A 27,153-nucleotide genomic window follows, 5' to 3' on the forward strand; every position below is an offset into this window, starting at 1 on the left:
CATTGATTCCCTGGGGCCCAGATGTTTTTCATTGAACCACTGGAGTTGAATAGTTTCACAAAATTTCCCATTGAGAGATGGTGGGTGAAAACCTACTTAGCCCAACAAAATCTGCCATCTCTTCCTCCAGGACCTTTAATCATGACCAAGCTCTGAATACTGCAGCTCAAAAACACATTTCACTTTTCTGCTTAAGATGAAAGGAGTATGTTAAAATAGCCAGTACTTCAAGGGTGGGTTCTTCCCTGCTCAAGAGTCCCAGCTACTTAAGATGAGCTTAGCTTACCGTTCAGAAACTCTCCCAATCTTTTTAGTTGCTTGAACAAAGTGTTGGTTGGGTATTTGTAATCCTTCCCATGCTCGGAATGCAAATATTCTTAGCTCTCATGAAATGATCTTCTCTTAAGAAAAGAACAGAGAGATCACCCACAAAACAAAATACTTAGTCTGGGTCCAACTTGAGAATTGAAAATATTTGTGTTATCTTGGTTTTCAATAGGAGTTGCCTGGTGGGATCAAATCGCTGTTTGTCAGGGCTAACATCCCCACCTCCTGTTTAGCCAGAATCAGATGTACTAGAGAAAAGGAAAAGGAAAATAAAGAGGGAGAGTCAAGCTTATTGCACCTGGCCCGTTGTGTAACACCCCACACTGGACTGCGAGGTGGGAATTCCTTCTTGCCCCTCCTTCCCCATGTGATCAATTTACATCCTGGAACTCGAGACTTCATTTCCTTGTATCTTTTTTGTTCTAGCTCACATAGCTTTAAATGCTAGTCACGCTCGTAAAATTATCTAATCCTTTCTCAAATCCTACTCTCCTCTGCCTCGGCAGCTCCCTATGCTAGTAAATGCCACAGGCTGACTAAGCCGGTGGGGTCGAAGAGAAGCTGGTTGACTGGCATCAATCTCTCCTGTTTATTTGTGTTTTCTGTCATCCAGTTGCAATGGATGTGCCTTGTTCTTATTTGAAACAAGTTAAAAAAATGCATTAAAAAATCTTCTGGGAGTTTCCTTTGATCTTGGTTAAATGGGCTTATTTGAGAATTCTGTTGTCCCTGATACTAGCTAAGAAATATGCTCTGAAAATGAACAAACTAAAGTGGAGGCAGGTGCGATGGAGAATTGAGGATGTTGCCTACAACAGCCTTTCTCGGGGGATGTCTGAGCACAGTCTGCTCCTGGTGACTGCTTCACTGTAAGAACTCCACAGTCAGACGGAAGGGACACTTGGCATACCACCTCCCTGCAAGCTTCCAAACCATAAGTTAAAGGCTCTGAGAGCCTGGCAGCAAATAGGAGACTCCTGGTCACATTTATTTAACCCAATGTTTCCCAGACTCATTTGTCCTTGGAACTCTATTTCTTCAGACACATTTTAATTTCTTGTAGAACCAATGTTTGAGAAATGCTGCCTAAACAATTTAGGCAAAACATCTTCTTTTGTATAAGCAACTGAATCATCAGTCACTGCTCTGAACTCCAGGAGTATTTATGCCTGGAGGCAAAGAGCCATATGCAATAGAGGAAAGAGCACAATATTTGGAGTCAGAGAATCTTGGTTTTAGCTTAGGTCAAAGGATGAAATTCAGCTTCTTAAATCATGACACGGAGATAGACGTATTACTGCTTGTCAAGATTTCTAAGAAGAATGAGTAAAGCAATGAAGGAAAGGGTCTTGCGGAAGAGTAAAGCATTAGGCAAATGTTTTATTTTTAATTATATTCTACTATTTGTTTGACACTTAGAATTTATTATCTTGAATTATTTACTATGTATGTAATTTTCTGCTATAAATTGGGATAGAGTTATTGCAGGAACAAATAGTCCTCCAATCTCAATGCCCTTATAAAATAAAAGTCTCATCCTTCTCACTGACACTGTTGATTTCAGATGTTCCTCTTCAGGTGGTTCTCTGGGCTCGTTCACCTCTAAGCAGAAACTCGGGACCCCAGGTCCCTTCCGTCTTGTGGCTCTGCCATGTTGTGGCTGCCAGGTCACCCTGGCGCTACCCGGCCAGCAGACAGCAGGGCAAGTAGGATCTCACGAAGAAAGCCACAAACTTACGTAGAGCCGGGAAGTGTCATGAACCGCTTCTCCTCCCACTCTGCCGGGCAAAACTAGTCATGTCGCCCCCTCCTCGTTGCAGGGGGCCTCAGAAATGTGGTATTTCTGTGCTTTGGGAGGAAAAGAAATATCTGCATAAATATATAACGCTGTCTAAGACACCAGGCCCGATTCACAACCAGTCTATAAGCCCTTCTGTCCCTAACCCTTGAGCCCCAGCTCCCAATAAGAGTTCGTGCTAATAATGAAGCAATTTAAATAAGTTTATTTTTCTCCCTGAATTATTTACAATGACCTCAATCAGTTGACAGTTGGGACAAAGAGCTTCCAAAGCACTATGCACCATCAGAGAAAACACAGGGAGGATAGTCTCGGGGAAACCCAGCCTGATGAGGGAGAGAGAGCCCACATAAATACATCCAAACACCAACTACAGACTCTGCCAAATACTCAGAACCAACTGCAGCTATGCAGGGGAAACATTCACCTGTAGAGAGTGAGAAAGGCAGTAACGACAGGGGACAAGTGGGATGTCTGAATTAATTAGAGCCAGGAGGAGACCACTGGAGAAGGCTAAAGTTTACACAGCATTTTTCAATAGCATATAATTTTCCTAGCTTAAAAGATACAAAATTTAGAAAATGCAGAAAAGTACAAAATATTTTAAAAAATCACCCATAATCCCAATACCCAGCCATGCTCCATACATGGCTATCTCCATGGAGATGACTATAATTTACCTTTTTGTATAGGTTTTTCCCATCTTTTTTTCTAAGCATACATTCCCCACCTCCCCAGATATCATACTCTCCAGGTTTTGTGGTTTTAAAACTCACCAGTGTAGTCTGAATGGACCGCACTGGTCATATTCAGAACATGACTTTCAACTGTCTGCATATTCAACTATGATCAGGAATAAATTGTTTTAAATTTTCCCCTCATAAAAGATGGTGGGTTGAACGTCTCTTTGTAGCCATCTTTGTACACGTCTCTGGTGATTTTGCCCCCAGAAGAATTGTAATAAGTAGGGACTAACATTCATTGAATTTTATGATGTGTTTATCCAAGAATTAAGTTCCTTAGAGGCAGTATCTCATTGACTCCTCAGAACAACTGTCATGCCAGTACTAGAAGGTGAGGAAATAGTGAACGAGGGAGGTAGAATCACCTGCCCAGCGTGGCATGGCTAGTGCGCGGCAGAACTGAATGCAAGCCTGGGCTGGCTGACTTCAGGAGCCCAAGTTCCATCCACTGTGAGCGTACCCTGCCCCAGGAGTCCACTTCAATTCTCACCAGCAGATTAACCCCCACAGAAAGCTGACAGAGTAATGGATGTGGCTTGAGAAGAGGCATGTATAATCAGCATGAATGGTTTATGCTTAAAGAAGAGAGAGAGGGTAAAGTTTTATGAGGGATAATCACTTTGCCAGGTTGAAGTAAAAAAATATGAGCTAGTGTGTCCAGGGGGGTGAATTCATTTCAAAGGAGGGTCTCCAAGCCAAAGTTCAGTTGTGTTGAAAAATTATATCAAGAGACAATGAGAGTGCCTGTCCGGTCATACAAAGAGGGGTGAATGTCAAAACAATACTTGATAAAGATGTACTTGGTTTCATTCGCTGATTTAGGAAAACTGGCTTTCAGCTTGCAGAATGAGATAAGATCCAAGATTCAGAATTCCTTTCGGAGACCTTCCGTCATAATCTTCTCCCAGTCTGACATGTTCTCTGTGGGAATGCAACTCTCTTCACGGTAGCTGTAGAGTTTTAAGGGAGCCCGAAAGGCATGACCTTGGAGGCCTTTTCCATTTCCAGCCTTTCTGCATGGCCACTTCTCTGAGCTCATTCCAAATCTTAGATGGAATCAGGGCAGGAGCCATTGCCGACAAGAGACAAGAATGTTCACCAGAGGCATTTTTCGGGGCAGAGAACAGCAGGACGCATATGCGCTCTCTCTGACCTCCCACCACCTGGATTCGAACATGGGCCCCACCACTTCGTGGCCACTAGGACGCTGGGCTATTTACTTATCCTCTCTGTGTCTGTTTTTTCAATGGTAAAATGGGGTGTTAATAATACCTACTGTAGAGGCTCACTGTGAAGATTAAATGAGTAAAAACAAATCATAAACATTAGCTATCATTAGCTGCACAAGGTAAAAGGCGTAGCTTGGTGATGCTGGCACTCAGGCTGGCTCTTGGAACGCTGCAGGTCCTCGGATCGACGTGCCTGCACTCAAACCAGGAGGCCAGTTCTTCCTAAGTCAGATCATTCTTGCTCCCGAGGAAGGAACATCTGTTTGCGGACTATCTTATACATCCGTGTGGACAACCACAGACAGACTACCCCTATCACTTTTGTTTTCCCTTCTGCACTTCCTGGGCAGTCACACAGAGGCCCGGGGCCAGCACTGCTACCTTGTGAGCAACACAGGGAACTCTCAGACCACATCCACCCCCCCCCACCCCCCCCACCCCCGTGTGTGCCTTTCTTCCTGGCTTTGCTGCTGTTCACCGCTTAGGTCCTCTCTACGCACACAATTGAAACCTCTCCGCTCGTTTCCTGCTTTCCCGTTTCTTGTCCTGCTACCTTTGTGGTTGTGGAAGTTGAATGGAGGCCAGGGAGGGACGTCTCTCTTCCTGTTTCCTCCTTTAGTCATGAGCGATCAGATGGAGTCAGACAACTAGAGTCATCTGTCTTCAGACTTTTGGAAGTACCCCGAAGCCTTCTACAGAAATTATTCGAAAGTTTCCCTCTACTATCTCAAAAATCCATCACTGGAACTAATCTTCCTAGATGTTAGCATTTCAAACATGTATAAATCAATCAATTACTGTTGTGCCCAATTAATTAAGAATATTAAGCGTAAAAATGGTCATTCAAAAAATTCACAGTAGTCTGCTGCAGCATGGGTTAAAAAGCACTTGAAGGGCAGTCTGGGAACGAACTCCTGTGGGTGACATTGTTTCTATGGGAAAATGCACTCTGAATTCCAGACAACCCATTTACCCACTAACTTTTGGGATATGACCCTTGAGTACGTTGGAGACTGACTAAAAATACCAAATATTTTTATGTATTTTTTATCAATGCATTAAAAACACATTCTTTGGCTTTATCTTAATAGATTGAAGCAGATTCTAGACTCTTCCATATGAGTTGCTTTCCTGACCTCTGAAGCACAATTAAAAGAGGGCTTGTGGATTTTCTGCAAAGAAAAGGTCTGGCTATTTTAATTAGTTTAATGTATGTAAGATCAATTATTTTGAGACAGTAGACAAACAAAATCATTCATACCGTTGGCAGATTTGCACAAATGATTTCACAAGGGTAAATCACCTTCAGGTTACAAAGGACAGATGCACGCAGTCCATGTGGGAATGTTTGGAAACTATTTCTAGACTCCCTTTTTTCAAAGGCACATGCTATGTGTGGAATTAACTGGACTCTGTTTCTTTAATTGTTTCTTAACCCCATACAGGAATGATGGTTCCTACTCAAAGAGTGATGTGACATTTATATGCTATCAAATTTCCTGTCCTTTTGACCATTTTCTGAAGGATACAATATTTTTCCTTTGCCACTGGAAGTTAGGTCCCCTGTGAGGATTTACGCCAGAGAATGAGTTGAGGAAATGTGTGTATGGTGGACAGTCTGTTTGAAACTCATTTTAACTGAAACAAAAACTGCTTTGAGTGGCTTTGAGCAAGTCACTCACCGCAGAGCCTCATTATCTTGACCTGCACAGGGAGGGGTTTGCATCCATGACCAGAAGTTCCTCCCCAGCCCTGTGTTCTGTTTCTGTGGTGGGTGATCACGTAAGGATGGGGAGCCTGCGTCCTTCCAAAAGCTTGTCCCTCCACTCACATCACTTCTGTGGGGAGCAGAGAGGAACTGCCTATGTCACAATCACATATCTTCGGTTTATATTAACTTTAAAATGTATTTTAACAAATAGCAAGTTAGGTGTCTGTGAAAAACAATCTATGTTCTCCAAGTTTGTCTTCTCTCTTTCCTTCTTTTTCTGTCTTTCTCCCTCCCTCTCCTTCCTTTTTTCCTTCCTTCCTCCCTCCCTCCCTCCCTCTCCCTTTTTCTTTCTTTCTTTCTTTTCTTTCTTTCCCTTTGCCTTTAAGAGGCGGAGACACGGCTTTGGCTGGGGAACACAGCTCGGCAGGTCAGGCTCTCACAAAGGGAAATCCCCCGTGTGCTGGAACCTTGCAACTCCAGAAATGGGCCATTTATGAAAGCTGAAGTACCGCTGGGGTGAGCCAAGAAGCCACTTACGATTCCAGCCAGTTGTCCCCAGTCCAGACCATTCAGAGGGAAAGGCTCTGCTCATCTCCTGCCTCCAGCTGTCCCAGTCCAGGCGGTGCAGCGTTTGCTCCGGGAAGCCACCGCGTGAGAAGAGATGACTACTCGAGAGGGCGTAGTTTCTCTTTTGTGTTGGCAAAGCAACCCTTTCCTTAACTTTAAATATTCTTTCCCTGGATTTTTTTCTCCCCTCTCCTTTTTTTTTAAAATCAAAGTTTAGTTGACTTACAGTGTTGTGTTAGTTTCTGGTGTACAGCCTAGTGATTCAGTTATATATATATAACTATATATATATATAACTATATATATATATATATATATAACTATATATATACATATTCTTTTTCATTGTAGGTTATTACAAGATATTGAATATAGTTCCCTGTGCTATACAGTAGGTCCTTGTTGTTTATCTATGATATACAGTAGTTTGTATCTGCTAATTCCAAATTCCTAATGTATCCCTCCCCTCTCCTTTCCCCTTCGGTAAACATAAAGTCTATTTGAAGACGGTTTTCATACATTTAGTTTCATGCTGGTTAACTTTTAAAACTCATGATAAATGGGAGGGAGGGAGGGTGGGGTCTGGAAAAGGGTAGGAAAGGGGTGGGGGAGGGCTGAGAGAAGTGGAACGGGGTGGGGATTGGGGTAGAAGATAAGGGCAGGCTGGTGTGGGAAGGGGAAGGGTGGAGATAAAGGAATGAATAAATAAAAGACCTAATGAAAGAACAAGCAAAAAGCAGCAGGCAAATAAGCAAACCAAACGAAATACTTAACGAGCATCTACGATCTGCTTGGTGTTGTGCTGGGCACCAGGTGTATAGCAGTGAACAATGCAGCCAGGTCCCCCCTCCACTAAATGGAATTTCTAGTCCAAGGAAGGAGGACATTAAACAAATAATTAACCAAATACTTTAACAGTTACAATTGTGATACAACTGCAACAAGGAAATCAGGACCTCCACCTAATCCAGGAGGTAAGGATGGTGTCCAACAAAAGCTGGATATTTTTATACCATTTTCCAAATAGAAATCTAGAAGAAAATTATATGGCAATGTGGTGTATGTTTTTTCCACATGAAACCCAAGCACACATCCTGCTCTGCCCCACCCTACACTCCCACACGGGAAGCTCCGTCTGGTGTCTCAGGATCAGCCTGGATGTTCTGTGGTTCATACTCCAATCAGATCTCCTTCCCTCTCCTCCCAGGCTCACTGTAGGGCGCCACCTAGAGTCTGACTGAGGCATTCCCAGAGCCGTAGAGCACAATGGTGTTTTAAAAAACTAGGAGATGGGCTATTTTTAAAAAATTGAACAAATAACTAAACAATTAATTTAAAAAAATTAAAGAATGAGTGAATGAGCAAAGCAGCTGAAAAATACACAAACAAGACAAAAACTTTCATTCACTGTCCTTGGCATCCAGACTGAATTAAAAAGACTTCCAAGTTTTCTAGGAAGAATGGCTTTCTCTAGGCGCTTTCCAAGATTTGTTTTGCAAAGCTGCCAGGGAGAATTATAGACAATGAATTGGAAGTAACAAGTCTCATGGTGACATCCAAAGTGTTTTAAATCCAAACCTCAGAGCTAGAAGCTTCCAAGCAGATGCCTACAGTTAAATCACATCTGCCTTGTTCTTACTAATAACTACCTGATAACGTACCGAAAAGTCTATGTTACAGAAATACCTATGGCATTAAGACACAACCAACTATTGTGATTTATGAGGTGGGCTGATACTATAGCCATTGAGGAAAATAAAAACTGCATGAGGTTTGTCATTTTTTAAATCACCTTAAGGCAAGTTATCTAGTACTGTTACCACATTCCAATTGGCCTGGTAAGAATGATCAAATGCATTTCAAAAATGTTCTCTCATGTATAAAGATAAAGATGGAACTTATCTTTCTCCCTTACACTAGGCATATCCTTTCTCTCCCAAAAACTTGACCCAAAGGAAAAAAAAAAAAATCCAGATAAGGAAATTCACGCTCAGCCTCCATTCACTCATTTTATTTAAACATTTATTGGGCACCTACGGTGGTGATGTAGAGAGGAAGGAAGATTCTGCCCCAGGGTATTTATGGTCTAGATGGAGTAGGTCTATAGCAGAAGCCAGGAAGGTAGATATGACCAGAGTGGGCTATTTCTAAATACTGTCTAGAAATAAGGAGAAGCACAGGGTGTTGAGAGCACTGCTAAGGGGCTCCTGACGAGTTTGGAGAGAACAGAGAAGGCTTCTCTTCGGTTAGAGTGCTGTGTTGTTAACTACCAACCTCCCGGAAGGCTGTTAAATACAAACATATTTACAAACGCAGAAGAGGGAAGGTATCATATTTACTGAAAACTTTTCCATCTGAGATTTAGGATCAAAAGAGAAAAACATCATCAAAATGAATATTGCTAGAATATAAGTTCCAGGAAGATAAAGACCAATTTGATATTCATTTTGATCTTGTCCACTCCTATAGCTCTGTCACTTTCCATAATGTCTAGCACATAATAGGTATTCAGTAAATTTTTTTGAAAGCTGGATGAATGCTTAGCAGAATTCCTGTTACGCAGAGTGAAAAAGAAATCAGTACGTGTATATTTCCGTCACCCCCCGGTTTAATGAAAGTTGTTTTATTGGTATGCTTTCTTAAAAGCCTTCATTGACTTTCTGTTTTCTACTTCACTAAATTTCAATGCTTTTCCCTATTTTTAATTTGCCCAGTTCCTTCTTGTGTCTCCAAATCTGTTTCCTCCTACTCTTCAACATGAACTGCCTTTGCCAATCAGGTTAGTTAGTTCACAGTTCCACCAACACCACGTGTGTTCCCAACATTCACTGTTTCAGTTTTTCTCCTCTGGATCCACTCTTCTCTCCTCTTCCTCTCCAACCCACCCCTCCCCCAGGTCTATGGAAATTCTTGCTAGTCTTCAAGAACCATTTTGAAGTCACCCTGCTTCCCCTGATTAATCCATTCTCTCTCTCTCTCTAACTCGCTCACTTGCAATTTCAAGCTTACATAAACTCTACAGTCTGTGTCACATTAATGACTCAATTCTGTAACCCCCTTACACCTTGCACTTTTATGGATATCAGTCTTATCTTCTCAACTAAACTCTAAACTAATGGTTACAGTTCATGACTTATTCTTCATCTATATAAAATACCCCCTTGTCTAGGATGGAGATTCTGAACAAGGCAGTGGTGGAGATAAGAGTGTAAGGAAAACTGGGTCCAAATCATGGAAAACCCTTGAAAGCCAGGTTTAAAGATTGACTTTAGCCTTTAGGTAGAAATAAGAGCATGTTCCACCATGTCAGTCAGAGGAAGGGTGGCATCCATAGATACTTCGCCATAATTAGGCAAGTGCTTACCAATCATTCATTATAAAGAAAAATCCTGGAGAAGGAAAAACTTGGGAAATAGCTCTTCTGACTTTCAGCATCTTGATTTCCAGGTTTCATAGTTTTCTGAAAGTTATTATGCGTGTTAGGTAAGTGGGTAACTAAATATCCTACACTTAATTCCTCCTCTCTCTTTCATTGGAAGAAATTGAGTCTGGTGGCCTCCATGAGATTTCTAAGCAGCTGTGTTCTACCCAAGGTTTGGATGGGGTTAAAGTGGCTAATGGTCTTACTCTTGACTGAACTGGGCAAAGCAGCTATCCAGAAGCATCTGGAAGAAATGACAAAAGAATAAAAAATAAAGTACTGCACTTGTGGATCTTTTGTTTAATGGACTCTTCTCTTGACAGGCAAAAATTTTACTAAGAACTTAGTTAAAAAGAAATTTTAGAAACTTTGAAAGTAAATGCTCTTTGTAAAATTCCTCTTTTTATATCAAGCAATGCAAGAAACCAAGAGTTGCATCTTGGTTTGGACTTTGGACTCAGAGAACTTGAATGAGCAGAAACTAAAGGAATGTATTTAGCAATTATCTGATTTTTGCATTCAAACATTTAGGCTAAAAGAGCAATGTTTCATTTTTCTGCTGAAATGTAGGATTTCCTTGCCTGGGCTAGCTTAATAACTATGACAGGAAGGAGTCAATCCACATTATTCATGGATCTTGTAATTACAGATTTGCCAGCTTGCTACAATTTATTTGTAGCCTTAAAATCAATTTTCATAGCACGTTTGCAGTCATTCACCAACATAGACAGAACGGCGAAAAATTTTGAGTTGCTCAATTCACACATTCCCAGCTGAGGCTGAACAAGATGATATTCTGCCCTTTTGTGTCGGCTCCCATACAATAAAAAACTGTCCTTTTTGTGGTATATTTAGTGCCATGTTGTTGCATTTTTGTGCTTTTTGTTGGAAATTTTGCTTTTTAAAATGTTCCTTCCCCAAGTGTAATGCTGTCTAATGTTCCTAAGTGCAAGAAGGCTGTGAAGTGTCTTATGGAGAAGACATGTGTGTTGGATAAGCTTTATTCAAGAATAAGTTATAGTGCTTTTGGTCAGGAGTTCCATGTTAGTGAATCAATAGTATATACTAAGATACTGTTAAACAGAAACACATAAAAAACAAGGCTATGTATTGATTGGTTGACAAAAATGTTGTGATCAAAGACCCACAGGAACCTAACCTTAAATTTCCTCTGAGAGCAATGATTTAGGATTGGCTAATTCCACGTTTGTGGTGACTTTACAACTCGACTACCGTGAATAACAAGAATTAGCTGCACAGGGTTTAAAAAGCTCCATAATTCTTGATGCCCCACTATCAGGACTAAGCGTTTGACAAACTATTAGTCTACACAAAATATAGTGTAGCCTCTGCTTTGATGTCAGATGGATTTGGGGTTAGAACTCAGATTATCTACCCATTAAATGAGCAACTTTACGTGAATCACTTTACCTTTTCAAGGATAGATTTCAAGGTTGCTAAGAGAATCCACTGGAATGTTGTGCACAGAGCCTAGCACAGTAAGCATATGGTAAGCCCTTGCTCCATTGTCACTATCAGTGGTCCCACCTTCCTGCTCCAGTAGTACAATCACCATTTTAATGGCTCATGAAATCATAAGGATGCAAATGACTTTCTGTGGACCATATTCTTCACTCTGCAGAAAATCCTACTTGCATAGAATTGCATGTTAAGGGCCAGATAGGAAGCTGGAAAACCAACTTCCAAATGATCTGCTTATGGTTTTAACCTATCCCCAGGCAATTTTCTATCCAAAGTATGGCCCCATAGTTATCACAGGCCAGGCACGGTCCTCAATTCTACATACACGCATCTCGTTTAAGTGTAGGCAGCAACAAAACGCTCCTACAGTCGACATCCAGTCACAAGCTGAGAGTCCTAAAAATTGTGCAGTCTGTCCTTCAGCTCAAATTGAAACATTATACCCCCAAATCCATACAGCGTTCACAGTGCTGCAGACTAAGGAGGGACTCCTCTGGACTATTCAACTTACCCCTGTGTTCTTTCCTCAAGCAGGAAGCGTTAGTCTTGGGCTGCAAGGAAACGCCACCTGGCTGTGCCCTTGCATATTAGACAGGACTCCTCTCTGCGACCTGGTCTCTCAGACGGCCCCTGGCATGGCCACGGACAGTCACGCCCAGACAAGTCCAAGTCCATTGCTGGGTGGAGAGGTGGAAATGGACTTCAGAGTCTGCTGAGGAAGGCAGGGAGGGGCAGAAGTCCTCATAGTGTTTTGGCCTTAAAGGGAAACATCTGAAAATGAACCACACCTTTCTCACGGAGGAAATTAGCCTCCAGTTAGCGTTTCTCCTTTACTTCCTTATTCTAAAAGAATGGATGGATCCTTTCCAGGCTTGAGTTATGTTCCCAAAGTGCCTCTTCTCTCATCGTACCTGGTAGTTGATAGGAAAGGGAAGGAAAATCCATTTCACCTTACTTGCTTTTCCGAAAGTTGCCATATCTTCACCTTTTAAAACCTTTCTTTCTTCTCCCTTACCTGGCACAATGAAGTCTCATCTCTAATTTGAAGGGGGAAAAAAGAGACATTAAGTAGACCCTGAAAATAAGGAGGAATAGCACTTACTCTCTCAGAATCTCTACTGATTGAACACTGCTGGGGATGTTAATCACGAGGGCTTATTTTCCAAAAAAAAAATCAGAGCACATCTGGAAGTTAAATAAAAAATAATAGGAGGGTTAAAATCAACTGACGTTTCCTCAAGACAGTAAGATGCTGCCCTCAGAGGCACACAGAAACTGATTCTGTACTGCCTAAACAAGACTTAAAAAATAGTATCAAAATTCACCTCAAATAGTTTGGTTTTTATTAACTGCCCTCTCTTGAGGGGCTCCACATACAGAATTGAAATCTGCCTTCTTTGTGTTTGTTTCATTTGATTTGTTTTCGTCCAGACTGAATGAATGAGTGGCCATTTCTAAGTGGTCGTTTTGACGCTGCATCAGACAGCCCCCAGTTACTCTGAGCCCCCAAGGAGGAGGCTATTTGCTGTGGCAGGCACGGATGTGGTGGACACACCTCTCCTGAGAAACCCTCTGATCTGGTGAGAGTCACCAAAGAGCCAAGGCCAAAATCAACTAGATTAGGCTCCCCCATGACAAGACGGAGACGTTCATTTGGAGAAGATCTTCTTTCTTAGCAAGACGGTTGTTAGACGGTACAAAGGAAGAAAAAGGAAGTGACTTCTACCTTTTCCTTGTCTGAGAAACGCAGTGATTACTCCCTGTGGTTTGGTATGGCCAGCTCGTCAGGGATCATGGGGATGGGTGGGCCAAAGGGAGGCAAACGTAGGGAAAGAGCCAAGCCTGGCCTCGGCAGCCCCCCTCCCTCCTCCCCTCCTCTTCTTTGCCATCTCTGCCCATTCTCCTGGCCCTCCAGGTACCCAGGAACCTCAAGCAAGTTGCCAAATGCTCTTGGTGCCCCCACTCTCTTTGAGTAAGCTAACTTGAGTGTTATGGGTTGAATTGTGTCCTCCAAAGTTCATTTAATAAAATCCTAACGCACCCAGTACGACAGAATGTGGCCTCATTTTGGAGACAGGGTCTTCAAGGAGGTCACCACGTTACAATGGGGTCCTTAGGGCGAGCCCTAATGCACCACGACTAGTGTCCTTACGAAAAGGGGCAATCTGAAGACAGACACTCATGGAGGGAGAACATGATGAGAACACAGAGACAACCGTCACAAGCCAAGGAGAGAGACTGAGAGCAGACCTGTCCCGCACAGCCCTCAGAAGGAACCCACCCCACTGACACCCTGATTCAGACTGCTAGCCTAGCCTCTAGAACCGTGAGACAACGCATCTCTGTTGTTTAAGTCAGTTTGTGGTCCTTTGTTATGTCAGCCCTAGTCATCAACTGCACAGTTCCTCTTGCTGGACATGTGGTTCCCAGAGTGACAGCCTCCAACCTGAAGGAGCCTTCCAATTCTTGTCGGAGGCTCTAAGATTTATACAGTCATTTTGTTCTTAATTTAAAGCCAAGTAAATATGCCGTGTGAGTAAAACATGTAGATTGCTCAGCGATCGTCCTTTGCATTACTTTCTGGATTTAACTCTCATCACTTTTTCACTCTCCTCACTCTATTCTAGTTGGACTGATCTCCTCATTTCCTGGAGGGGAACCTGTTCAGTCACCTCAGAGCCTTTGCACACGCTGCTCTCCTTTCCTTAAAATACCCCACATATGCCACGTTCTGGCCAACTGCCTCTAATCCATTAGTCTTGGCTGAGTTGCCACATCTTTGAGGAAGTCTTCCCTAAATTCTGTCAAAATTGAGGCAGATGACTTCCTATGAGACCCCAAGCATCGTGTGCTCACCTCTTGTATCAGTAAACGGTCTTTGGTGATCACCTCTTTATTCGGTCACCTAGTCCACGGGACTGTGGGGCGGGGTGGGGGTGGGGTGGCCTCTTCATGTTCCAGTTCTCATTCACAGCAGCAAACTCAGTGGGTATCACAAAACTCATTTTTACATATTGTAATAATGCAGCAAAACATTTTGGTTTTGTGAATTTTCTTAATCAATAGATACAAAACTATTCTATTGGGAGACTTCACTATATTTAATATGTGAAAAGTGCCCCTCATCCTTGAAAGTTTGAAAACCATTGCTGTAATCCAGAGGTCCCACAACAGCAGCCCTTGGGCCTAACCCAGCCAGCAGACGGGGTGGTTTGGCCAGCCCGGTGCTCCCAACGTCTCTGCGTGTGGACACTTTCCTGGGGCTGTGCTCTCTGTAGGCACCACAGGCGCCCCACTTCCCCAGTCTGGCAGCCCCCACTTGCCTCACTAGTGTTACTTCTCTGCCCCTCTGAGGCTTTGGTTCCTAGAAAACATCCCCCCTTCCCCAGATCCTTCATCAAAATGAACTTTTCTGATATTCCCCTCCCTCAACTTATTAACCTAAGTCAAAACAAAGATCTAGTACGTTGTCTCTCAGGGAAAACCTGTTTATCCAGAGCCGGTAAGGGGGGTTACTGGGGGAGAATGTGGGCAGGAATTTTTTTTCCCCTGTGATCCTGCACAACGAAGCACTCAAAAGAAGGCAGACAGTTATTCCCCTAGTTTCACCTCGTCTTACAGAAAGTATACAGGCCTGGAACAAAAGAATTTTGATCAACTTTTGTGTCCCTTTCTGGACCCTGCCAGAGACACCAACAAGCAGAGAAACAGCCACATCAGGGCAACGTGCGGCGGTGGATGGGGTGGAAAGGGCCACGTGACCGCCAGTCAGAACTGTGGTTCTCTAGGAAACCGAATACTGAGTCACTGAAAGTGAAGTGTAAAATTTTATGAATTCTCTTATCTCTTTCAACAACTTCAGATGGGAAAAGGTAGTTTCATCTTAGGATAGATCGAGATTGCTCTGGGTTCATGCTATGGGAGGTTTTAAATCAAAGAAAATTGCTTAGTCTATTTGTTTTAGAGACTCAAAAAAAAAAAAAAAAAGAAAAAGAAAAGGAAAGAAAGAAAGGGAGGGAAGGAGGGAAGCAGGAAGGAAGGAAGGAAGGAAGAAAGGTGCCATGTAGCTCAGGCTGACAACCAGGACGTGCGAATGCGGTGCCCTTCCAAGTGGAGGTGAAGTCCCTACAAAAAAAATCTGTCTGCTTGCAGCCCAGTTCTTTCCAGAGTTCCCACCCCCCACCCCAACTCCCTTTTATATAAACTTCCCAGAGGGACACCTTTGGTGTCCTGGGAAAGCCCCTTTCCTATGCCAAATGCAGCTTCTCTGATCGCTCTTACGATACTGTTTTCAAAGCTGACATTTCTGTACATAGTTACCCTTTCTTTCCTCCCCTTTTGCCAGCTTTTAGTCCAATATGCCAATTGTCCTACACTTCCATGACTTCAGACCTTAAACATTTTAACCAACAGTGGAGAATTCTGTAACACACTTTCTGCAAAACCCGGTCTATAATCTCCTCCCTTCCCCCAGCCCACTCGCTGGGGGCAGTGATTTCCTCAAAGAATTCCAACAAATTAGTTCGGCACGACTCCCCTTCCTGAAATGATGTTAGCTGTCTTTAATCAAGCTTGCTATTCCAACTGTTCCTGATTTGATACCTTCAAGTTGTGACAGAGTCCTTCTCTCTAACTGAACTAAACTGACTGGCTTATCTTCTTATTCCCGGCAGACCCACAAACACTGATGATATTTCAGGGAGGGGGTGTGGTGATAAAGAGGAAAAAGGTTCATTAAATCTTTTAACTTATCCTACTTTTTTCATAGACAGAGACTTTTTTTGTACATCCCAAAATAAGTGTTTAAAATCAGAATTCCAGAGAGAGGCATCTCAGAATCAGTCCTGGTGCTTTAAAAATGTTAGTACGTCCTCTACACATTTGAACAAATGTTTAAAGTAAGACCACCTTAATTATTTGGTGCCAATGGCATGAATTTCCTACACTAATCATGGCTGGTATTTACTTGCTATTTGTAGTGCCAAATCTCAACTTCTGAAGTCAGGAGGTTAGGTTATAAATACCCCCTATTAGATAGCTGTAAAATATTTGCCTGAAGGCTTTGATAGTTTAAAGCTTTCCATTATACATATAGACAGATATGTATATTCTTGTAGCTATGTATATTTTAGGATACATATGTATCTCCACAATACCTCATGTGTGGTCATGATATCCATCACATAAACTTCTGCATTTTCCAAACCCTGGGATACAATTTCAAACCATATATAAACTGACTTTATACTGCCCATATGCACCGCTCTGGGCCCTACCACGCAGATGGCATCATTATTTCCACACAGTCTGATTCATCGTCCAAACTCAGGAAAGGGTCTCAAGGAAAAGACATTTTAGGACCAGGTTTCCAACTTGAAACTCTCCATGGGAATTTCCAGAATAATTCTGATATATCAAGGAGGGGAAAAAAAGTGAAGAAGAACTGAAAACCAGAACCAAAACCAAACAAAAGGAGAAGCATTAAAAAGTTATGTGATGAAGTGGGATGCTATAAAGTTTTTATTATGACTTGTTTGGAAAGCGCTTGCTTAACAAATGCAGTCATCCTCTATTCAAATGCAAAGCAATAAAAGAGTTTATAGTCCACTATCACATGCCGTAATGTGTACGGAATGGTTAAGCCCAATCAGATCTTAGAAAAGAACGTTTTGCTTGCTCTTCTAGGAAAGTTCACCCTTTAAAAGAGAGAGGGGAAAAAAGTAAAGGAAGAAAGAAACTTCTGCAGAGTTATGGGTATGGAGAACTGTCTGGAAATTATATCAACTGAGGAATGGATGCAGGAAGGAGAGCTATCTCTTTACCTGGGAAAGAGAAAACTAGTGAGGGAAATGAGAGCTGTCTTCACATATTTTAAGGGCAATTTTGTACAAGAGTTATTAATTTTAGAGTTACGATGTGAAGAACTAGATCTAATGGGTAAATGTTGGGGTGAAGGGAGGGGAGGTAGATTTGACTCAATAAGGAATCTTCTGACATCACAGCTTCTCACAGAGGAATGATCTGCCTTGGGACTCATTGGGTTCTCCCTGTCTAGAAGATTAAGCAGAGGCTGTTAGCATCTGACAGGGATGTGACACAGCTGGGGCAGGTGGACTCTGGATGAGCTGACCTATATGGTCCCTCCCATCTCTAGATGTCTACGAGCCTAAGATTTGCATAAAATTCCAAATTGGCAGTTGGAGACATTTCATACCCCCCATAAATCTGAGCATGCACCGGAACAGGATTTTCATGAAAAAAATGTAAAAAGCATAAATCTGTTTTCATTGTTTAGTGTTCCCTATGAAAAAAGATTTCTTTTTTAAAGTAGGAAATGTCAGAAATAAAGTCTTTCATGATCTCAGGTTTGGAGCATGGACTTTTTCTATTGTTCATTCATAACTCTTTTGTCAAATGTCTTCAGGTTGGGAACCACAATATGTTGAAAGGCTGTGGGGAAATTCCAAAAAGTTTAAAGAAATCAGAGCTGTCAAATTCTAGACAGAAATTTGATGTAAAGTATATTAGTTGATTCTTTTCCTTCCACATTATCACCCTGGATTCCTGGGTGTTTTTTCCCCCAAATCGCACATCTGCCAAAGGCCCCTTTTCCTTTTGACCCCCTCCTTCATTTTCACCTGCTGTGTCCCCATAGGTTCAGCTTTTGCCTCCCATAGCATATTTGCTTTCTGGGGCAAAACAAAGGAAACCCAGTTCCTATGGCTCTCTCCTTAATGGGGGAGACCAAGCAGGCTCTCTGAAGAGGCACAGAATAAGAGAGTTGGAGAATCGCTGAGCTGGTCTCATTATCTCACTCCTTGTTTATCCTCAAACTTGCCAAAAATGGCCCAGGAACAGACTTCCTGCTCCATCATTTAAAATGACTCTCTCTTTCTTCTATTTTCTTGCCAAACTTCCTTCATGATACAAGAGACTCTGAGACGGAAGAGGGCAAGCTAATAAGCCCAGGATGAATTTTATCCTTATTAAGTACCTCTCATTCCTCAGAATCCCCCCAGGCCTGACAATCTATATTTCATGCCCTTCCACCTCGCCGCAGAAAGTTGGACTCTATGCTGCGAAGGGAATGCACAATAAAAGCCGAGGTAAACTCGCTTCGCGTCCGATCGTCACTCCCATTATGCACTAGCGTTTCTGGGACACCCTGTGTCGGTCAATGTTATATTACCCAGTCTAGACAGGAGGGAAAGGTCCTCCTGTAAATGGTGTTTCCACACATTTTCCTCTCTTTACTTGCCTTCCTTCTCGGGTTCCCCTTTTGGGTACTGAATTTTCCCTCTCACACAGACTTCTTTTATTTAAATCCATCGTTATCCATTTCAGGAAGTTCTAGGAGCGCATCTACCTCACAGAGCACAAAGCGAGAGGCACCGAGCGAAAGTGTTCCTTTTGAGTTTTTCATTAAATAGAAACCTGTTGTGAAATGAAATAGTGTGAATAGCCCATGACCCCACCCGAAAGGAAAAGACATTTCATTCGCCAAGCAGAGGACAGAAGGACGTATTAACCACACCAATCTCCCACTGGCCACAAAAATATTAAAATAGTTGATCCACAATGTATGTGCTTCGCAGGTATCACCTGTTTTACATTTACTGTCTCATTTATTTCCCGCAACAACCTCGTAAGGTGACACTATATGACCCTCGTCGTGAAAGAGAAAAAGGAAGCGTAGAGAGATTAAGCAAGGCGTGCACCAGGTCATGCGGACGTCTTAGGGAATTGGGAAGCCACGTACTTCTGACGTCAGAGTCTCTCCTCGGACCCACTATTTTCCATCCTTCCTCAGGCATTTCTTCCGGATGAACGTGAAGACAGAGACCGTTTTCACGTTGAGTTGATCTTTCTAATGGCTTCCGTCTCGACGGAGGGTTAATGCAGTCTGTCTTTCGTTGTGACTTTGGGGTGAACCCCCAGGCACCTGGAGTTCTCCATCACTGGGTAGCTCCCGGCCGGTGGAATCTTCCTTCAGGTTTCCTTCCATTTTCGCTTTTCTTTCCAGTCCATCCCTCTCTCGGGTCTGTACTTGAACTTGAGGGCGGGGGCGGGGTGGGCAGAGTGCAGTGCAAGCCTTCTCTTCTCACTGAAAGGGCAGCTGTCCACTGAGTTCACACAGTAACTCGAGTAGGTGTGTTACTTAATACGCCACGAGAAAATGCCCACCCCGAGAGTCTAAAATTGTGGATTTAATAGGCCTCCTGCTGCTGCTCGGCTGCCTTCCAGAGGCCCCGCTGGATTGCTTCCTCTGCAGGCGCGGCCTTCTGCCAGAGACGCGGGGGGAGCCGCGGTCGTTGAGCTGCGGTGAGAGGTGACAGGTGGTTGCTCTGCCATCGCGGGATGTTAAAATCGATATTAAAATATTTTTTTCCGAAGGGTGAAGAGAGACTAGGGAAGGAAAGAAAGGCTGTTTGATACTGCGCCCTCGTGTTTCTGTGCCTTTGGAGGTGTGCTGGCTCCCACCCAGCTTTCCACACTCAGACCTAAATCCTCTAAAGACTAATTCTGGGAAGATGTTGGCACGAGGACGCGGTGGGGATGCCCGAGCCCGGCCTGCACAGAGGCTTGTTTCACCAGGACCCCTCACCCAACCATCCCTCCTCGCCAGCGGCCAGGAGGGGGCTCCGTGAAGGGCGTAACTAGTACTTTTACAGAGGCTGCCGTCGCCCCCTCCCTTTTTTTTCCCCTCAAAAATAGTGAGGCGCTACTACAAATGGGCTAAGACGTGACAACTCAGGAGGCCACAGGCCTTCTTCTTTTTCACCCCTGGCATCGCAAACTTCACCGAACAGACTAGGAGCTTTTCCTGACTCACCACGTGAACCTGTCAGCGTCGGTCCTCAGTCCATCAGAAGTTGCCGCTCGTGAGCTCGAAGAAACCAAACGGCCTTTCGACAAAAGTCATCTCCTCCTGGACACAGGAGTGGGGTCATTTTTAGAAACACTGTTTTTCTTTTCTTTTTTTTTTTGGAAAAAAGTGAGAGATGTTTTGATAGTTCAACTAAAACTTATCAGATGTTTTATATCAATGGTTCCACTTTTGTTCTTTATTCGGGTTTCTATTGTTTAAACCTTCATGGAAATGGCTGCTCCTGAGGCCTGAGCTGTGTGGCTTTCTTACTGCTGGGAAAAACCAGGGGGTTCCTGGGAGACTGCATCCACTCCGGAGACCAGCAACTCACTGTGCAGACCCCGCCTGTCATTCTTCGAGAATGAAGCCAGGCTCAACCCTGCGCCTTTAACACTGGCAGCTGTTAGCACTGCTCTGTCACAGTAGACGTCTGTCATTCTTTTTGGTTGCCCAAGTAGCTGAACTGCTTACCCATATTTGTACACTTCCCCACCTTCAGGTTCTTGGTAGAAGGCCATGCTATCAAGTAGCAGAGAAGCTGAAAATGCTATAGGTGCATTGTCTCCCGAATTTATTTACAGGGAGGGCCCAAATGTGGGACCCAGCCCTCCGCCATCAGGCCCATGCACGGCAGCCTTGGAACCTGGAATCTGTGAGGCAAGGAGCTTGTGTGGGGAGGAAGATTCTGACAGTGGTGGCAGCTACTGAATGACTCAAATCTATTGAGCTACTTAAATAAATTCTCCTAGAGAGGCTTTCTGCCTGCTGCTTACAACTGAAAATCCTGACTTAAAACAACAAAAATAAATTTAGAGTGGATAAAAGTTCCAATTTCTTAAGATAGCAGAAAAATCATCTTAAAGCTTAAAACTGTACACTAATGTAGTCCAGAGCCCACTGAACCCTGTAAGGGGTGCCTTATAAATATAAATACACCTATTTACATAATTCATGCAAGGATATCTGTACACAGACATGGGCATCTTCATGTTTGTATGTGCGTGTGCGTGCGTGTGTGTTTGTATATACACGTCCAAGTCACACAATTCAATATATCACATTTGGGACTGGAAGCCAATGGCACCCAATGCCAAACTTTTAATTCCTTTCTAAAGTTGTTGGACAACCCTCCTTCTCCCGAGTTGATTGCTTTCTGTTCACTCCCTCTCTTTATTGAAAGAACGTATTTTATTTTTATCAAGCATAACAGCATTCTCCTCCTTTTCCAACCAATTTCAGCTGCGTTAATCACTGACACAAAATGAACTAAGGTCAGTGTGGGATACTCAGCCAACACCAGCTGCAGGGTGGCATTCATTCTGAAGCAGAAACGCTGAGCATTAAGTGAAATGTGAAGTTGTTAAAAGGGGAGTGTGTACCATATACCCTCAGGGACGTGTGCTGTCCTTGTTAAGGAAGTCTGGGGCTCTGAAACCACAGTTCACAAAGCACACACACTTTTCTTGCAACAAGAAATCCAATAATGCAGAGGAAACTGAAGCAAATGTCCCTGGAATCTCCACTGAACTGGCATTTTCCAAGGCTCTTAGCCAAAACATGTAAATATTGTCAAAGCTTGTTCCCGCCTGTGGGTTATATCATTGAATCCTTGCAACGACTGTGGGGCGCTGAACCAAGGTGGGGACTACAATCTCGGTCTTACAGACAAAGAAACCAAGGGCCGGGGTCAGCCAGATTATTAATGGTTGAGACGGGACTACAATCATGTGCTTCTGGCTCCAAGTTTATTGTTCTCCACCCTCTACCATGACATTACTCAACGTTTCAGGGTTGGTTTTCTCATTTCCTACTTTTGGGTGGAGAGGCTCACGTACACACGCATACACATGCTCTGTCTATTCATTTATGTGTGTTTATGTGTGTGTATTTAGATTGTGTACTTTATGTATTCATTAAAATATTTAAATATACATAGTATATAAAATACTGTATAATAAAATTACTTCCAGTCAAGGGAGAATATCAGGAAATTGCTTACGTGTTCTTGTTCCAAAAACAGTGAGTGACTAGCCTTCAGGTGAGCCAGCCATGAGCTGGGGGCTCACCTCTGACATCTGCTTTCCTCCCACAAACAACTGCTCTTGTTCCCCTTCCCCAGGGTAACTCCTGCCCTCCTCTATTGTCCAGTGTAAAGATTCCCTTCTTCTGGGGGGGCCTGCTCTGATCCCCAGTAAGGTCAGAGTCCTCTTATTATATGCACTCCTACTAGTGTATTTCTTTCTCCCTTTGTTATTCATAACATATGAGTTAGTCTGATCACTTGTTTCATGACTGGTTTTTGTATGAATTTATCCCCAGGACCCAACCCAGTGCCTGGAGCAGAGTGGGCACTCAACCATCTTTCCATAAAGATGACATGAGAGCACAGGGGAAGGGTTTGTCCACGGTAGGTGCGTCTCCTAATTTGGGACACGGTGGTAGGTCACATGGGTTCTGCAGTCACAATGCTTGTGTCTGAAGGCTGGCTCTGCCACCTCCCAGCTGTGTGGCTGAACAAGTTGTGTGGACTCTGTCCTCGAACAGCCTCATCAGCAAGAGGTTGGTGATACAGTTGCCGACCTCACAGAGCTGCCTGAGAATTAACTGAGCTTGTATATATGGGAAGTACTCCAGACACTGCCTGTTACATAATAAATGCTTAATAAAAATTGGCAGTGTTTATTGTTTTCTATAAGTAGGGGCGCCAGGACCAACGATCATCAGCTGCCCAAGTGCCAAAAAATTATGCTTCCGAAATCTCTTGATGTTGATTCCACCTAAAGAGCCATCGAGCTGCCCTGTGTGTGCCATTCACAACAGAAGCCCTCCCCTCCTTTTGAGAGGCAGTGCTTATTTTTTATAACAAGGTAGACAGAATGAGTGTGAATTAAAACAGGTTCATAGGTTCAAGGCAGGGAAACTGAAGAAGACTCAATGTGAAGACTTTTATTTTCTGGACAAGTTAGAAGATGAGAAGGAGAGAAAGTCTGAATGTCCGAGATCAGAGGAAAGTGTGACAAAGCAAGCTGCTGCACAGGAATCCTGCCGACATCCGTCCCCTCGTGGACACTGCCTCTCCCCACTCTCCCAGGGCTTCAGCTTGGGCACGAAAAGCCAGCTTGCTTCCACACAGGGTGAGCGATCAGAGTCATTTTGTTGACTCTACTTCCAGAATGGAAAACTCAAAAGCTAATGCATCGAGGACCCCAGAGCAAACCATCTAGTCAGCAATACCAAGGCCCGATAGTTTTATACGAATGTGGAATGCACCAGACATATAATTAGGAAATAGCTTTTGCATTCTGGAAGAATCTGGTCCCTTTGCAGAGGTTGTTCGTTTCTGGAAGTTCTGAGATTTTATTGTATCCTTAGGGTGATCAACTCCGTTTCCTTAATGTGTGCAATTGCAGACATCCGTTTGTTGGGGCAGACGAGCTAACCTGTCACTGGGTGATGGATGTTTTCCTATTGCTCTGCTGAGGAGCATTAAGTTAAGCCTTCACTCCAGCGCCACAGATAGCTGAGACAACAGATGGCCTTCTTTGCAATTCCGAGGGACTGCTGCAGTAGGAGTTTCAGAAGAGTGGCTTCTATTTGTTGATGGCTTAAAATAGACTTGGCAAATAAAGAACTATTATTGTTATGTATGCCAGAGAGCACAGTGGCTGAGGAAGGTGGAGCAGGAGGAGAGGAGGCAAAACTCGGTCCAGTTGCCTTCCTGACCTTGCAGGATGCAGTAAATTTAGGCTACTGGGTAGACGGAGGAAGCCAGAGTGGTTCTGAAGTCAAGTTCTATCTCTAATACTTGCAGGTGCTGAATATCCTTTCTGGGGCCACAAAAGTCATCTGAAGCACAACTGGAAGACAGACGATGCAAATCCGTTTTCAAGAATTATTGGTATGTTTCAGTGCATATTAATTCCGTTCATTAAAAATACTTATAATCAAACCCTGGAACCTATGAACTTTTAAAAAATGACAGTGTGGAGGTATATGAACAAGCTTAATATCATTTATCCTGTTTTCTGGGATTTCTATGACCAAGGGAAATCTTTAAAGTCTCTTGAAGCAAACAAAATTGCTGTCCCGTCAATATGTGTGTGTTCCGTCTCGGACCATTGGTGAGACACCAACATTCACGACAATAAGAAGGATTCTACTTCACATAAGACTAGACTATTTGATAAACTCCTGCAATTATTAGCAGTGTGCTGACTACTGAAAATCGTCATTGTTCAGAACTATCAATCCCACGAGAAAAAAAAATCAAAAGCCCAGTTGGAAGATTACAATTGACACTGCATGGTAAAAACCTTGCTGCTGTCTCAACACTGCAATTTAGGGGCTTCTCAGATGGAACGCTGCAGGATGGCCCAAAGCAAAATGCACCCACTGATGGAATGGGATTTGGTGTTTGTAGTGGTCTCACAAAAGACAGTGAAACTACATGGTTATATGTATTAGACGCTAAAGAGATCGCTTCTAATATAAATGCTATCACATGCGGGCAGAGTATCTGCTACTTCTAGGTGCAAGAAATGCAGACTCTGTAATATCTGCAGATTGTCCAGGCACACCAGCCCCACTCAGGTGGCAGAGGATTATTCTACACTCTGCTCGCAGATCAAGGATGCAAAGTGTAAATGCTTTCAGCAGATGCTTTGACTCTTGAAGGTGTATGTCGTTCATGCTTCTTTAAAAGAAATTGCCAAAACTGGTGCCCTAGTTCAAATCATCTGGCATTTGGATCTCGGTTACTTTTTTCATATGACAGTAAAACCAAGAGTTGGGTCATAAAAAGACAGGCCAGTGCAAGGCGGTTGGCAGTTTATGCAACAGAAGTTTAATTCACTTAACATGAACGCGAGGTGAGGATGATGATTTGTAGATGATACGGAGGAACAACAACTCCATGTGTGCTATCTCAGTAACTGGCGGAATGACACTTCACAGTATTTTCCAACAAAGACTTAAGCCTTCAAATCCCAGCATCCTCACAGCAGTGATGCTGCTGGAAGGATATGGTGAGTGTGCTCTTTAATTTTATGCATAGAAGGTGGTAGGTACCCTGATAGGCGCCGGGGATACACAAAACCTCCTAGAGCCAGGGTCCCCTACAGTTATTCCCATTAATACAGCCTGAGGGTAGAGAACAGCCATATATCTCCCCCACCTAATCTCCAAAGCATTTGAGTTTCATAAGAGGAAACCATGGTCATTTCGTCTAGATTTAGTTACTGCATTCACTCAGTTGAAATCTCGAGATGCACCTTTTGCTCTCACCGGGAAACTGGAAAGATTTAAATATCTAACTAAACAAAATGTATCAGTTAAGGTTTTTTGGTTGCAATCAACAGAAAGAAATTCTGAGCTGAGAAAGGAATTTAATAGAAAGATTTGGGGAAGTTCAATGGACAGAAGAAACATGTAAGCCAGGACTCAGAAAGGGCATGAACCAGGGCAGTGTCGGGGACCCAAACAGCAGGAAGGAGTGGAGCATGTGGGCAGGACATCTTCAGCAGGATGGATTTTTTTATCCGACACTTTAATACTTACAGATAAAGCTGAAAAGGGAGATGTTCTCTGAACACTGTAGACTAAGTTACAGGGGTTTTTTAAAAATCGTAGTTGTTTACTGTTTTTTGTTTTCTAGAAGTTGTGATGTGAGGTCACCGTGATTCAGTTCTTCAGGCTAATACTTCATTAATGATGGCTGTCAGCCCCATACTTGATGTGAACTGAGGGCTGGTGGAAACAGTGTTCTCCAGGAACATTCTAATAGACGAGATGTGAAAACAGGGTCTTAGCCTCAATCTCTGTTAAAACATGAATTCAAGGTTAGAGTCTTGAAAAAAAAAACAAACTATAATCACAGTTACTTATTTGCAGCCTGGAGCTTCCTTCTGAGATGTCTTCCTGCCTAGTTCATAGCCCGCATCCATGTGGTAGAGTCCCTGGGCGTGCTCTTTAGTGCTCCCTGACCCCTGGAAGTCCAGACTTACAGGGTCTTTGGGAGAGCCCAGTGTATAGTAATCCTCTTCCCTACTAAGTGGGAACCAATTGAGATCCTGTAGTCAGCAAATGAAGGCAGAAAGCACCTCCTTGTTCAATGATAAAATTGATTTTGGAGACTGTGGCTTGAGTCGGGGGTGGGGACAGGGACAAGGATAAGCTCTCAGTGTTGAACACAGAAGTCACAGACATACTCAGTCCCAGTTCCAGGCAGCAGCTAATCATGTCAGGTTTCTCCATTATTCGGGGGACTGTCCCTGTAAAGTTACACCAAGAAGGAACAAAGGAGAATGTATACTGCTTAAAGGCAGCTTGTTCCAAAGAGGAAGGTAGGAGGAGAGCCATTTCTACTTCCAAACTCATCAATCAGGTAAGTCACAGCACTGCTCCCGGGGAGGAGTTACTGAGAAGGTGGGGAACAATCTATCGATGGGCATCCCCAGGTAGAGATGAAATGTTGTCTCCTTCAAGACCTTAGAGCACAAAGTCTAGAGAGAGACCAGTCACCTTCTCCTGTCTGCCTAAGGGTGACTTCTGAGTTCTAGTTTTCTTCTTGAGGACACACCTCTTCTGGTCTACATGTAATGGTGTACTTTTTTTTTTTAATCAGGCTCATTTTATTTACAATCTTAAAACAGGAATATTGCAAATATAGGTACATTTGTTCATATATATATATATATATATATATATCAAATGAAAAGGAAGATTTTGCAAAATTTCAGTTCTTTTGCTAAACAATCCATCAGACAGGTTGACTCATGTAGTGGTTTTAATGGTGACTTAGCTGGAGGGAAACATCATCTGTCTTTCTGGTTATAACTAGTATATCTTTAATGGTACTCTTAATGTACAACTTTTGTCCTAGAGATATATAAGCTAGAGTAAGAATGGTGTTTTGTTTTGTAGTTTTTAAAATGTTTCCTGTTGCATGGGTATCTAATAGACATATTTCCTACTTCACCAGTTTTTCTACATTAATTTGTGTACCTCA

The 27,153-nt window shown here is 43.0% G+C and overlaps 1 long non-coding RNA gene and 1 other non-coding gene across 2 annotated transcripts in view; one reads left to right on the top strand and one right to left on the bottom strand.

The window, feature by feature from the left end:
• Positions 1-27,153, top strand: part of LOC116156381 (uncharacterized) — a 191,327-nt gene that overhangs the window by 157,956 nt on the left and 6,218 nt on the right. Inside the window, exons 2-3 of the long non-coding RNA XR_004140152.2 lie at positions 22,467-22,554; positions 23,959-24,045. This is a non-coding gene — a long non-coding RNA (uncharacterized LOC116156381). The remainder of the gene's footprint in view (positions 1-22,466; positions 22,555-23,958; positions 24,046-27,153) is intronic.
• Positions 22,845-22,978, bottom strand: LOC116156642 (U11 spliceosomal RNA). Its single transcript, XR_004140485.1, has one exon. It is a non-coding gene; the product is annotated as a U11 spliceosomal RNA (small nuclear RNA).

Source organism: Camelus dromedarius, chromosome 11 (genome assembly GCF_036321535.1).
Source record: "Camelus dromedarius isolate mCamDro1 chromosome 11, mCamDro1.pat, whole genome shotgun sequence".
Lineage (NCBI taxonomy): Eukaryota > Metazoa > Chordata > Mammalia > Artiodactyla > Camelidae > Camelus > Camelus dromedarius.